The 12,752-nt window shown below is 42.6% G+C and overlaps 1 long non-coding RNA gene across 1 annotated transcript; it reads right to left on the bottom strand.

The window, feature by feature from the left end:
* Positions 1–596: 596 nt before the first annotated feature.
* LOC139043994 (uncharacterized) lies at positions 597–6,830 on the bottom strand. Its single transcript, XR_011501067.1, has 3 exons — positions 6,064–6,830; positions 4,778–5,280; positions 597–2,772 (listed from the first exon to the last, which is right to left on the bottom strand). It is a non-coding gene; the product is annotated as an uncharacterized lncRNA (long non-coding RNA).
* Between the last annotated feature and the right edge of the window lie 5,922 nt (positions 6,831–12,752).

The following is a 12,752-nucleotide window of genomic DNA, read 5'->3' as shown; positions in this document are numbered from 1 at the left end:
AAAATATAAGTCAGATGGAAACAGAAATACCTAATAACTTGGAGAAGATTCAGCAGTTCTGTCAAGTGAGCGGGCACTACAACCGTTACGGTTACACAACTTTTGTTCCATCCTAGAATCACTTCCCATGTGGGATTTCACATGGATTGTGTCCACCTGGCTAAACAGACAGGAACGGGACAGTCTGAAAAGAGTCTCAACTCCAAAGGATGATATCCACATCAAGACAAAATAGTGCCCAGAATGACAGCCAAACAGAGCCACATGACAAGAAATAAAGTTGTGGGCAGCTGTGTGTGTGGTATACTGTACCCTGACACAAACAAGAAATCATTGGCGTCCCATCTTTAAACTGGACTTTATATTACTCACCACCTCATCAGTGTTTGTGTGTGTGTGTGTGTGTGTGGTGTGGTGTGGTGTGGGAGTGGGGAGAGATAAGGGGAGCATGCATTTGCTTATGTCAATGTCACTTATGTGGTATTTCTGCAAATACCTGGAGGTGTATTTGAAGTAGGATGTCCTCTGCTATCTCATATTTATGAGTTTCCTCATTGGGATGCAAAAGTATCCAGGTTTTTTTTTTTTTTTGTATAAGAAAAATATTCATGTATTCAAGGGCTCAGAGCAAAACACTCCAGTTAGATGTCTGAGCAAAGCCCACAATAACAAGAACCATGGAGACGTTTAGATCAACGTATAAGAAACAACGGTGCCCATCACACACAGCCATTACTCTTACTGTCTCGTTTCCACAGGATGTTTTAAAGAACCACCGGCAATGCACACTCCTTGCAAACATGAAGCATGATCCATGTTTGCTGGTATTAACCATCCGCTCGCTGGGAAAGAATGACACTTCCACCTGAGGGCCCCACACTCTGCCTATGGGCATTTCAGGAAACATTTGCTGCATGTTTGTGCTTTCAAAAATGTTTTCCTACACTTTTCTTCAAACTTGTCCTGAATTTCTGCCTAGCCAAGGATCCTCAGTACCCACCTAGCTCCCCCTATTCCTCGTTTAGATTTATAAGTGACAGAAAAAAGCCAACGTGAGTATTAATTCATTACATTTCTGGATTTATTTGTTCATTCAGCATATCTGTTGCCCACTTAGGATGGTCAGGGACTGCCCTGGGCACAGACGATACCGGAAAAAAGACAGGTTCGTGTTCTCATTGGAGAGAGATAAACATTAGACTATTAGTCCTAGTAATAAATGGCACAAATTCAACAAAACAAGACCGGATAGGATCTTTTTACACAGACGTTTCCTGGAGTTCCAGTCCCACACATCTTCCACGTGTGAGTAGATAAGGCGCTCACCTCCAATTTAGAAAGAATTCACAAGCACCCAGAGCTTTACGTCTGTTCTCTAGCCTTATGAGATTCATTTCAACGGATGAAAAATATTAAGCTCAGAGAGGTCATGTGGGTTTTCTGGGGCCACACAGTTGTCTCAATGGAGGAATTAAGGAAATCTTACAGAAGAATCTGATTATCAAAATAGCTGTCGCATCGTAGTCCTTCAACATTTGCAGCCTCCATCATTTTACAGGTCTGGCTCTGACCATTTCTGGACCTGCGACGTGGCCCATTCCCGCTGAGAAAATGGAAAATGATCAGCGACCTCAGAAACAACTTCCTCCTCCAAATGCAATTTCTCGTCCTCCTAAACCTTTAAAGCAGGCAAGGTAGTGTAAGGCGTACCAAGGAGGCTTTCAAAGCAGGCACTCTAGCCTGCAGGTCAGCCTGGATCGTGTCCAAATTGGGTTCCACCCACGGTGAAAACCAATCTGTTTATGGGTACGCTTTTATGATGTTACAGAACGTCTGCGAGAGAGAGGGAGCTCAAGTTGCCGCCTGCTCTCTAAGTAACCCACCCTACAAAGGTGCACACACATGCTCCAGAGACAGAAAAAAAGCTTGACGGGCCTTCCCTCCTCCCCGGCCTGCAATGAAACGCGCTTTAATTGCATCAAAGGGCTCTTCTCAATGGGGTTTCAGAGCCGCGAGAGCGGCGTTCCCGGCGAGGGTTCCTTTCCGGCTTGCCAGCATTCCTGCGCACGGCGAAGGGAAGGGGATGGGGCTCCTTCGGGAGAGCCGGAGGCTCATTTCCATTCCTCTCGCATACAGCCTCCGTTGTGCGGGTCGGGCCTGCCGAGGGCAGCCGCGGCGGCCGGCGAACAAAGCCCCATTCATCCCGGGCCGGCTTCCTCGCGGCCGCAGATGGGCTGGCCCCGGCACGCCATCCTGCCGCCTCGGGCGCGCGGCCCGGTCCGGCGCGCACAGGGCGCGATTCAGGAGGCCGGCTCTGGCCAGGGCGACCCGGCTTCTTTTTCAGCGGTCTCCACAGGGACGATCGGCCGAAACCCGTTTCATTTCTGGGCGGGGGAGCCGCGGCCACCGAGTCTTCTCAGCGTGGCCATCCTCAGTTTACTCGCGGCTCGGTGAGCACGCAGATGTCAGTTTCCGCGGCGCTCGCCCGCCTCCCCCACGCTGCCCCTCGGGATGGTATCGCCCGAAGTGCCCCAAGCTGAGAGAGGACTTTGTTTCTACTCCGCGGCCTCTGAAATCCCGACGAAAGGGTCACTTCCTGACTTTTGTGTCTCTCAATCCAGTGCCTTGAACGTTCTTACCCTCTTGTTGTGACTAAGGACATAATTGCAAGCCTTCTCCGTAGCTTTTTTCAGGACTTGACATTCCTCTAGGTTGAAGTTTGGGACTGTGGCTTCACAACAAAGACCACTTTTTTCCTGCTCCCTCTCGCTCCTGGGAAAAAGAAAAAGAGAGAAGAAAACGCACTTGTTCGCCACCCCTGTTCACAGGCTTAAAGCACAATTCCTCTGCTCGCCACGCTAGACCCTCAACGGGTTAATGCTCCTGAGACCCCCGAACATCTGAATAAAAGGGCTGCAGCTCCTTTTTCCTGAACTCCCAGGCAGCTGAGGGAGTGGGGAGCTGGGGTTTGCGTCCTAGACCACATTCTACAGCAGAAACAGGCTCCAGATCCACATTCCTAGGGTGTGGATTCAACAGGGAATGGCAGAATCGAAGAACACCAGATATAGGAAGACTTATCAACCCTTATCGTTCATTTCACAGATAAGAAGCAGATAAGATCGGAAAGGGGAAATGACTTGCCCACCCTCAGGAGGAAGCTGGTTCATGTTAGGAAAAATGGCCCCAAGCGAACTTCCAAAATAACCTCAAAGAGGGGCTGGCCCCGTGGCTGAGTGGTTAAGTTCGCGCGCTCTGCTACAGGCGGCCCAGTGTTTCGTTGGTTCAAATCCTGGGCGCGGACATGGCACCGCTCATCAAACCACGCTGAGGCAGCGTCCCACATGCCACAACTAGAAGGACCCACAACAAAGAATATACAACTATGTACCGGGGGGCTTTGGGGAGAAAAAGGAAAAAAATAAAATAAAATCTTTAAAAAAAAAAAAAACCTCAAAGATAATTTTCAACAAGAAATTCTCCAAGAAAAATACATACTGTTCAAAAAATATATTTCATATATTCTTTTTACTCTGTGTGTCAGAAAGGGCCTCCCCTTGAGTTGGTGGGGGAAAAGGTAAGAAGCCAGGTTTGAAATGAGGATTAGAAGAGAACCTTCAAATATTTTCTCCAAGAATGCTCCCTGTGTTTCTTTTACTTCCTACATTTTGAACATTGCTGACCTCTCTCGTCAAAGTATTGCATCCTTCATGTGGTTAAAAAACACAACAAAATAAAAACTGGTTACTCACCACTTTAAGACTCCTTTCCTCTTGCTGGAAAAAAACCTTGAGAGTCTTAAAATGGAGATAGGGTTTCTTTGCGGTGGTTGTTTGTGAAGGCACAAATGAGCCAGTATACACACACACAAAGGAGAGAGTGAGGGTGGGCTCGCCGCATGCCAGGCACTATTCTAAGCACTTGACAGCATTACCTCATTGAATCCTCACAAGAACCTATGAGGTTTACTATTACTCGACTCCCATTTGACAGAAAAAGAAATCAAGGCTGAGAGAGGTTAACTATTAACTTTATCAAGATGACACTGATGTTAAGTGGCTGAGCCAGGCAAGCTGATGCCTGGGCCTGATCCATTTCACACTGGGCTTTATGAAGCTTTAGGCACAAACACATGGGAACACACCGTGGACACAGGGGTCTCAGTTGGGAGCCAGGGAGGCTCCAGCCAGACATAGGTTTTTGTGCTTCTGGAAGAGGAGACACTGGCATGCCGGAAGGCCATAGGAAGGAGAATCAGCTTCACCCCCCGCGCCCCCCCCCCAACCCCACCCCCCCCCCCCCCCCCGCCCCTGTTCCACCTACAAAGGAAGAGGGCCAGTCTGAGGACTTAGTCATTTAACGCTGAAACTCCCCATTGGAATGTAAAGTAGTGCGAGTTAGTCCTCCCTCCCTATTCTGAGCTGCCTTGTCATTTTTTCTTTGAAGCAATGCTCTGTAAACTACAATGGTGTCTCGGTGTCTCGCTTTGTTGTGTCTAACAGAACTTGGGTTCAGATTCAAATCTGTCATTTCCAAGATAGGAGACTGTAGGAAATTTATTTAAGCACTATAAGTCTCAGTTTCCTCACTTATAAACTGAAGAAAATAAGAATACCTGCCTCATCTGGTCGTTGTGAGGATTAAATGAGATTTTCCCTGTAAGCGTTCACTGTAGTATTTAGCCTGTAGGAAGCATTTGTATCAATCCATGTAGACTAGGTTATGCTGTGATTAAAAAAATCGTAATTGTAACAACGTAGATTTATTTCTCACTCACTCTATATGTCCATCCCGAGTTAGCTGGAAGCTCTGCTCCATGTCTTTTCACTGGTGCCAGTTGTTATGGCCGAGGGGACAAGAGAGCATTGGAGGGTCATTGTACTGCTTCTGAAATGCTCAGCCTGGAAGTCAGACACATCACTTCCCTTGTAACTCATCAGCCGGAACTAACATACTCCATCCTATCTTAGACCCCCACTCCAGGAAGACCAGGAAGTGCAGTCCTACTGTGTGCGCAGCGTGGGGGAGGTGGGGGTCTGAAAACACATGGGACCAGCACTGATGATCACCACCACGCTCAATAAACAACTGCTCTTCTTCCTCAGGATAGCAAATACTAGTTCTTTTTTGTGACTTCCAAATTTATAGCTAGTCCTTGAGACTTTAGAGCAGCTTTGAGGCAGAAGTCTCTGTAATCTCAGAAGTCACGTTCCGCTAAGATTCAACAATAGCTTCTGGTTGCACGAGGCTACCAAGGGGTTCTGCTTCTTAGGAACTCCACTTATGGGAAAGAAGAGGGGAAAAAAACCACTTAAAATGCTCCCCTTCGACAAACTCAACTTGGAGTTCATAGCGGGAGGGAGCAGAAAATACACAAATAAGAGCAAACACAACTTTTGACCATGCAACTGAGAAAGCCCTTAGGAAAGACGCTGTAGAGACAGGGAGCATGGCTGACACTCTCCTTCTCTCCCACATCAGACTTGCCCAGCTGTGTCTTATGGAAATGATTCTTAACCTCTCCTCAACATTCCCCAAGTCATTTCAAATGAACTTGCCTTTGTTTTCTAAACAATTCAAACCTCATCTGGAGCTAATTGGACACAGACCTCGCTGGTTGACTGACCTACACAGAAATGCTCATCTACTTCTCTCTTTTTTGACTTCTGCTTATATTCAAGCTCAAATTATCCTATTATATCTTATCCGGCCATTCCCCTATTGTTGGGCATTTTAGATTGTTACTGATTTTTTCATATCATAAATATAAAAAACAGCACTAAAATAAGTATTCTGGTACATAAAATCTCCATCTGTATATATAATTATCTCTCGGGGCTGGAGTCACCAGGTAAAATTGTGTGAATTTTGCTCCAGAAAAGCCCGTGGCAGCCTTTCCCCATGGGGTAGCCTTACTTCTCCCTGTAGAAACACCAGACAGGGTGTAGCTGCTGTGGAAACTGCCTGATTACTTGGCATCCTGGAAATTCCCTGGCCCCCTGGCATCATGGACAACAGAGGGACCAAATTCTTCAAGAACCTTTTCCAGGATGGTATACATACCTCAAAATTTCCCCATTTAAAAAACGTAATGTAGGGGCCGGCCCGGTGGCGTAGTGGTTAAGTTCGCATGCTCCACTTGGGTGGCCCCAGTGTTCACTGGTTTGGGCCCTGGGTGCAGACCTATGCGCTGCTTATCAAGCCATGTTGTGGCGGTGTCCCACATATAAAATAGAGGAAGAGGGGCACAGATGTTAACTCAGGGCCAATCTTCCTCAGCAAAAAGCAGAGGATTGGCCATGGATAATCTTCCTCAAACAAGAAAGTAATGTATAAAAGTGGTCTAATTTAAAATAATGGTTATAGGACTATGTAGCAACAGGGAAGAGTGCTTATAATTCAGGAAGTGAGAAAAGCAGACTGTACAGTGACTACTATATCTTAAAAAATAATTACTAAAAGGACTGTCAAGGACTACATAAAAAGTATCCATGTAGGGAGATAATAGAAATGACTTTTTCCTTTAATCTTCCAGAATTTTACAACATGGTTATATTGCTTTATAATCTAAAAAACTTAAGCAAAGGATACATCTGAGGAGCATGCTCGCTGGGAAAGCTGCGTAGCAGCTGTTCTGTCAGAAGTTCCTGGCCATTGTTGCACTTGAGCCAGCCCGAGTTGCCTGGATGTGCAGGCCCCGCGCGTCTGAGTTCCCCAGGGTTTTCTTGTAGCTGCTTCCTCTCTCTCTCAAACAGGGAACGCCCCAGGCGGCTAAGCAAAGACTGCAAGGTCTGCATCACCACCAGGCCTGGCTGCAGGCTTCCTGAAGGCCCAGGACCTGCGAGAGAGGGAACGGAACTTGCAGGGGGGTTTCAGAGCAAAATGGTTTCAGAGCAAGAAACCATTTAAAAGAAACAGGAAATGAGGCCCTCAAACCCAAACCATGTGGAAAGACAGGCCACATCGCTTAAACAAACCAACAATGATACAAGTCTATATAAATGCCTCATTGCTCCCACATTCCTGAAAATCATTTGCAGTCCAATTGGGAAAATGTATTTATTTAACAAACATTTCTCAAGCACCCATGTGGACTAGGCGCTAGGATCATCTTAACGTTTCAAATTAAAAATCATCGCAGCCCTACCGGGACATACCTTCTACAGAAAGAAATAGACATGCAAATATCTAATCAAGTCTGGCAACGGGATAAATTTAATAAAAGAGGCAGAGTATTTCTCTATGTTAACAGAAGAGGCAATTGAAAAGGCCCACTAGATTTGGCAATTGCAGAAAAAATTCCCAGGCTAGGAGGTGAGAGACACCCGCAATGAAGTGAGGAGGTAAGATGGTAGAGACTGAATGAAGCCTTTTCTCTCCAGAAGCTTAGCTGGCAAGAAAAGAGAAAAGACAGGAGGATAGTAGCTTAAGTTGGAATTCAGGACCAAGGGAGGGTAATCTCCCAGATGGGAGAGGCCTGAATATGTTTATAGATTGAGAAGCAGAAGTCAGCACAGACGAAGAAGTTGAAGACACAGGATGGACAGGGGAGATGGGTGGGGATGGCATCTGGTGTGTATTTAACTAGTACTAACAATTCCTCTTGGAATTTTGACCCTATCAACCACAAGGTGCCAAACATTCCTCCCTGTATATTACAAAGAGTTCGTATTTTCCAGCTTTTCTCCTTCCTGGTTCCAGCAGGCCATTAGATCTAAGATCCTATCTTATGTAAATCCAGCACTTTCAAAATAACAATGATCTTTTAGAATTTTAGATTTTGTTTACTCTAACAGGCATCAAATTAATAGCTATTTGATATTTCCTTTAGCCTTCTTTCCTTCCTCAAGGTCATTACCTAAACATGACCTCAGAGTTGCAGATGCCAAGACATAAAGGCACTCTGGAAATCGCTGCGTTCAGAGAAATCCCGCTAACTGTAAGTTAGAAGAGGACCAAAAGGAAGCAGTTATTGTGGAGGATAGTATATTTTCTTTTCTTTTTGAAACGTTTTAGTTTTGGGTTACATTTTCTTCTAACCTTTTTTAAAATATTTATTCCCTCAGAACCCATAGGTTTGCCACAGACATACATCGGCTGACCAAAGATGGGTAAAATAAAAAGGAAGGAAATATTTCTTGAGAGAAGCAATGCTTTTTCTGTTAATTAGTTACTTAGTCTTTTTCTTCAGTTAATCAAACTAATGCTACTTTCGAAAAAATAGATATTTGAGTGGAAAAGACAATAATGAAATAATCCTTGCGAGGAATTTTTCAAAGTCTTTTCAAATATAAAACTACAGAATTCTGGTAGTCAAAGGAAATTATAGGATACAGGATCTAGTCAACTTGAGCGGCAAATCTTCTTTTATCTATTCGCCATCTTTGAGAGGTAATGTTGCAGTCTGAAAACAAACGCTTCCTGTTGCTGTGAGCAGTAGACCACCCTTTAGTGCTAACATGGAAGATATTTATTATTTCACTCTCACTCCGAACCAGTTCCCAGACTGGCATTGATAAACTAAGGGAATGTGGAGTCTGGTGTGGAAGCAGAGAAGCTGAAAATACCAATGTGTTTTTATTCATAACATAATTGTGTTTCTGAAAGCTACATGGAAAATAATTACTTTTTCCTTTTAATTGAGTTGTGCCATTAAAGTCATCTTGTCAGGTTGATCTTCGATTGACACTCTCTTTTACTAACTTAGTCAGATTTTCTCTACCCAGCTTCCTCTTCCATCATTTACTGAGGAATTGTCTATAAACAGATGTGTAGTGCCAAAGAGGGACAAGAGAGGGACAATATTTTACAGACACCCTTCAGGGATTGTTTTGTAAAACAAGAATGCTCTTGCTAGGTAAATAACCACCCCATTCTTTACTATTTTATAAATTTTATTCTTCCATATTATGTTTTCTTAGAGCTTTCCTGAATAAAAGAACCCTCCCAGAGAAACCAACTCTGCCATTTCTGCAAACATAAAACCCAAAACGCAACTTATCACATGAGTACAGTGTAGGGGAGTCTGTCAAATTTAATCCCATTCGTCATAATATAAGAAAGAAAATGGAGATATTTCTAGATATTTCTCTATTTGTCAAATTTCAGATTTTACAAAAGTTCATTTCTTGACCTTTTTCTCATTCAGTACTCAAATTTTGCAAGAGTTTGTTTACTTTTTGGATTGTTAAAGCCTCTAACTACATTTTCATGACAAATACATTATGTTCTCATTCAAGGACTGAAAGGATCTAAAGCAAATTTAAGAAAAGAAAAAGAGCTCCTCTTATACCTGTTCTTGTCGGGATGTATCAAATGCAGTGAGAAGCATCTAGGCCGGTTACGATATAGGGATTCCATTGGGAAATAAATATAGAATTATGAGGATGCTGTTGATTGCTAAGTGATTAATCACTCCCAAATAAAGGGCTGTCTCATGAAGCTGAAGACATAAGGTTTCTAGAGGCTTCTAGGAAACATTGACTGAACATTTATTTTGTACAAGGCACTGTGCTAGATGCTATGAAGGATTCAAAGACGAAGAAGACACAGCTGGTGTTTTCTAACCACTCTTACACCTAGAGCCTGGATAAAAATAAAAAGGTAGGCAAAAGCATAAAAAAGACCTTTTTTTTTTTTTTAGAAAAAGGAAAAAGAGAAGAACTAGTAGGGACACATCTAATTTGCCAAGTGCCATGTAAACAAAAGCATTACTTTTGCATAGCTTGAGGAACAAGGATTTTTCAAGAGTTAAACGTCAAACTTGACAAAATTAAATGGTTGTCCTTACTGATCAATCCAGGCCTACTATAACCTAAAGGAAGGAATGATGAGTTTAGCTGTCAAGATCAGTGACATTTGTAACACCTGGTACTTTGTAAACATAAGAACAGTAACTCAATCCTACTTGGTTCTGCTGATCTCAAAATTCTACTCCAAAGCTAGTCTAAGAAACCAAAAGGCAACCTTAACTCGGTAGCTTTGTAAACTCACTGAGGGGAGAAAGCGTGCCCTGAAGTCCAGTTGGTGCCCCTGGATTGACAGGAGCTCTCTAGACCAGGACTACACTCTGTTAGCTGAAGGTCAAGTCGCGATGTTTTGAGACTTGGGTTCCCCTGAGTTAGGCTGTAATAAACATGGAGCTTAGGAATCCTAATTACAGTAGTTTTCATTGAAATACAAACAAGGTGGAATTTTTAAACCTCTAATAAGTAAATTGTGAATTCACATGTCTAGGACATTGAAGTCCTCTCTGAAAAAAAGCCAGCATATCTCAAAAAAGGTATTTTCTCTTTGAATGTGTCCAGCTCACCTGTTCCACTGAGGACAGAGCAACATGATAAAGTCAGCAAGATTGACAGTAAGGACTGTTTATCTTGGATGAACAGAACAGAAAGCAGGTATCAGCTATTTTACCATCTGGAAGTAACTTATAGTCTAGAGCAGGGGTTGGCACACGACAGTCCATGGGCCAACCAGCCTCCCACCTGTCTTTGTAAATAAAATTTTATTGGACCCAGCCACACTCATTCATTTATGCATTGTCTGTGGCTGCTTCAGTGCCATGACGGCAGAGTTGAGTACCTGCAACAGAGACCATATGGCTCATAAAGCCTAAATATTTACTATCTGGCCCTTCACAGAAAAGGGTTGCTGACCCTGGTCTAAAGGAGTGCAAAGGCTTATGTCTATTTGAAATATCACATAAACAATTACACCATCTTTTTAACCTGTGGCTCAAAGAGTATCTGTAGCTTTACCCCAAAAAAAAGAACGATGGAGTACTTTATCAAATAAACAGTTTCTTACACTATTAAATCATCTGTTCAAGTCAGCTGTAGTAAAAACTGGCAACTCCTTTTCTGATACACTCCAAAAATCCTTCCAAATCACTCCTTATAAAGCATGGTTGGCCTTCCCATACCGCTTTAGAATTTGAAGAGCCTGATCGCCTACTACATAAACATATTTTGGTCAAAGTGGTTTCTTCCTCCACTTCGTGTTCAGTTCTATTTTTCAACATTTCTCCTCCTCTGTAAGGTTCTTCCCTCTGAACAATAGATAATATCTCAGCCCACTTAGCTATTATTTCTATCCTTGAATTCCTTTCATTATATTTGGGTTGCATTTTTTTTCCTAGTGTGTGTCTGGAAATGTGCTTTTCTATATTTATTCTGCACATGACTGCTTCAGTGTGCTTCATTTTACTTCCTTCCTTAATACACTATGTTGTTAAGAGTGTTTATTTTTTCCTCCCATCCTTCATCCTGTTGCGGTTATTTTTAAGGTGCTACTGATTCCCTGACACCCAAACCCCAAGGTAGAGAATGTCAGATCTACTTCTCACAGGGCTCTCAAAAGGTCACAGGAATTTTTTTTTTTTTTGCTTCTTTTAGGATATTTTCCCTTAAAAAATCTGCCTTCTTATTAAAGGTCTTTTCTAACTGGATTCAAACTACGGGTTTTATTGACTATCCAGTTAGGTTACTTTTCTTATATATTTTTGGAAATATTTATCGGTATATGTCGTTACACCAAGAAAAATCCCAAAAGAAGAAAAAAAAGCAGCCAACCCACTTTACATTAAATCACCGATGTTAAGTGTTATCGTGCCATTATAAGCAAAATCAAAGTGAAACAACCATCTTTTCTTTAAGATGGAAAAGATGGACTGGATTATCGTCCTTGAAAGTGCATTCCCAAACAGCTGAACAATTATGCGAAGAGAATATTGATTAATTATTTCATATATTCCTATTCCAAGGGTGTCACCACTTTTGACCAATAACGAGGTTCCATAATCAAAGCTACCCTCCAACATGTTTATTCTGATTTCAATGAAACATTGGAGACTTGCTGGTTATGCTGATGGCAAGTTGGAAGGGATACTTAGAAAAATCAGCACCATGCCGAAATAATCCAGATGAAATTAAAGATAAATGTAAAATTCTACCTTTAAGTTTTACAGAATCAATTGTTTAGTACCCTATTAGGAATTTATGTTGGTGCAGTAATTCATGCCAACAAACACGTCACAACAGTGCAACTATATAAGCCAAAATTTTAATATGGCTTAAGAAATACAAGAGTGAATCTTTGACTATGTTCATAAGATTCCAATACTCTTATACAACTTATTAAGATTAGTTGTATTCTGTGATAGAGCAATTCACAAGTATTTCCCTCTCTTTCTCTCTTTTTCTTTTTCTTTTTGGACACAGGGAAGAAATGTATTTTTCTGTCCTATTGAATTCAGTCCTGGTCATGTGATTTGCTTCAGCTAAAGAAATGTAAACAGAAGTAAGGTGTGTCCCTTACTTATTCCACGAGGGCAAGCCTCAGGCAGAAGATTTAGTATGAGGTTTGCCATGTGTTCTTTTTCTTCTGCCACTGTGACCAGCAATGCGTGCATAGTGGCTGTCCTATCTGCCTGGGTGCCAGAGCAAGGATGATAGAGACAACATGAAGCTCTTAGTCCACCCAATGGCCACGTGGAATGAGCCACGGAGATTTCAGAGTTGTTGGTTATAGAATCAAAACCTAGCCTATTTTCTATTAGAACAGTTGAGACCACTTCTAGAATATTATGTTCCTATGTTTTAAGTCCAGAGGCTGATGCCTAAAATGATGAAAAGACTCCCACATAGAAGGACATTGGGCTCCTTAAAAAACACTCCAGGTGGCTGGCCCAGTGGCACAGTGGTTAAGTTTGTATGCTCTGCTTTGGTGGCCTGGGGTTCACAGGTTAGGAT

Source organism: Equus asinus, chromosome 2 (genome assembly GCF_041296235.1).
Source record: "Equus asinus isolate D_3611 breed Donkey chromosome 2, EquAss-T2T_v2, whole genome shotgun sequence".
Taxonomy (NCBI): Eukaryota; Metazoa; Chordata; class Mammalia; order Perissodactyla; family Equidae; genus Equus; species Equus asinus.
The sequence above is the reverse complement of the archived record's forward strand: the minus strand, read 5'-3'. Positions and strand labels throughout refer to the sequence as shown.